This window comes from Cibotium barometz, chromosome 45 (genome assembly GCF_041138505.1).
Source record: "Cibotium barometz isolate CiBa-2024 chromosome 45, ASM4113850v1, whole genome shotgun sequence".
Classification (NCBI taxonomy): Eukaryota; Viridiplantae; Streptophyta; class Polypodiopsida; order Cyatheales; family Cibotiaceae; genus Cibotium; species Cibotium barometz.
The window spans coordinates 26,908,104-26,910,582 of record NC_141090.1 but is presented as its reverse complement, the minus strand read 5'-3'; positions in this window follow the sequence as shown (position 1 = coordinate 26,910,582).

Here is a 2,479-nt window from a genome sequence, read left to right as displayed (position 1 = left end):
CATAATCATAAATTAATTATGAATATTCCACTAGATTAAGCTAATTCCATTATTTTTCTTTTTCCAAATCGATAGGATAATCTATTTCTTATTTAGAATCAATCAAAGTAGTTTTTAACTACTTATAAATAATCTAAAAGAAATAACCATTATTGTTTTAACACAAAATCATAAAAATACCATTTTCTTAATCTCTAGCTTATCAAGCCTAGAGTTTAGCTTTGAATTAAGAGACTATCAATGAGAAGCATCCTTTTTCAAGGGATTTAGCCATAAAGATGGCTATTCTTTTAGAGAGAGAGATTTACTTAAGAAAGCATTATAATTTAAACATAAAGGTTAACTTAATGTTAATTAAGTTAACCTTTATGCTTAATTAAGCATAAAGGTTTTCTAATTAAACATTAAAAAACCTAGGAAAAGTTTGATTTGAATTAAAACATTTATTTAGAAATCTTCTCAAGCTTGAGAGGGGTTGAGAAGAAGAAATTCATTGAGATAACTTGGAAAAAACCATAAAATTTGATTTTACCTCCAAGTTTAGCTTGATTCTCCCATCACATTCATATCTTATCATATCACATTCACATCTTATCACATCACATTTACATCTTATTGCATCATGTTTACATCTCCTCTAATCACATTCACATCTCATCTACTCACATTTCATCCATTAACATCCCGTCACATTCATTTGGCTCTACATCACATCTTGTCACATCCACGTTTACTACTGTTTTCTACTTTTGATATATCGATGGGACTTCTCTATGTTTCTGCCAATTGATTGGCCTAGTTAAAGGTAATTTTTCTCCATGGATATTTTCATATTCTTTCTCAAATTTCTCAAGTGAAATATATTCAATATTCTTCTTTTGAGTAAAAGATTCATGGGATTTAGAAAAATCAATTGTACCCATATTTTCCAATAAAATTAATAATGCTCAAAATTTCACTTTTGATAAATATTCATAATTTGAAATATGCCAAAAATTTCTCTTTTACCATTTAATTACTTGGATCTCAATTATCTCATCAATTATCATGGGAATTCCTCTTTTTGCATAAAAATAAATTCACCAAAATTTACTCTTTTCTCATAATCAATTAATTATGCATAATTAGGAAAAAAGTTATTTCTCATGAATATGATGAAAATCATTCTTTTTGCATAGGATGTCCAATCCTAGAATATGGTAGGAAGTCCTCTTTTATCATTATGCATAAAAATAAGATATGGATTATTTTTTGAAACTTCTGCCATAGCTTCACTTGCTATTACTGATAATTCTCAATTTTTTTCTAAAGAATAAAAGCTTGTAATGAAAATATGATAGTAGTTCCTCTTTCATGCATAAATTCAAACTATGAATTTAAATCATAATTTTAACCATAATTATAAATTAATTATGATTATCCCAATACATTAAGCTAATTCCATTATTCCTCTTTTTCCAAATTGATAAGATAATCTATTTCTCATTTAGAATCAATCAAAGTAGTTTTTAACTAATAAATAATCTAAAAGAAATAACCATTATTTTGTTAACACAAAATCATAAAAATACCATTTTCTTAATCTCTAGCTTATCAAGCCTAGAGTTTAGCTTTGAATTAAGAGACTATCATTCAGAAGCATCCTTTTTCAAGGGATTTAGCCATAAAGAAGGCTATTCTTTTAGAGAGAGAGATTTACTTAAAGAAAGAATTATAATTTAAGCGTAAAGGTTAACTTAATGTTCATTAAGTTAACCTTTATGCTTAATTAAGCATAAAGGTTTTTTAATTAAACATTAAAAAACCTAGGAAAAGTTTGATTTGAATTAAAACATTTATTTAGAAATCTTCTCAAGCTTGAGAGGGGTTGAGAAGAAGAAATTCATTGAGATAAATTGGAAAAAACCATAAAACTTGATTTTACCTCCAAGTTTAGCTTGATTCTCCCATCACATTCATATCTTATCATATCACATTCACATCTTATCGCATCACATTTACATCTTATTGCATCATGTTAAAATCTCCTCTTATCACATTCACATCTCATCTACTCACATTTCATCCATTAGCATCTCGTCACATTCATTTGGCTCTACATCACATCTTGTCACATCCACTTTTACTAGTGTTTTCTACTTTTGATATATCGATGGGACTTCTGTAAGTTTTTGCCAATTGATTGGCCTAGTTAAAGGTACTTTTTCTCCATGGATATTTTCATATTCTTTCTCAAATTTCTCAAGTGAAATATATTCAATATTCTTCTTTTGAGTAAAAGATTCATGGGATTTAGAAAAATCAATTGTACCCATATTTTCCAATAAAATTAATAATGCTCAAAATTTCACTTTTGATAAATACTCATAATTTGAAATATGCCAAAAATTTCTCTTTTACCATTTAATTACTTGGATCTCAATTATCTCGTCAATTATGATGGGAATTTCTCTTTTTGCATAAAAATAAATTTACCAAA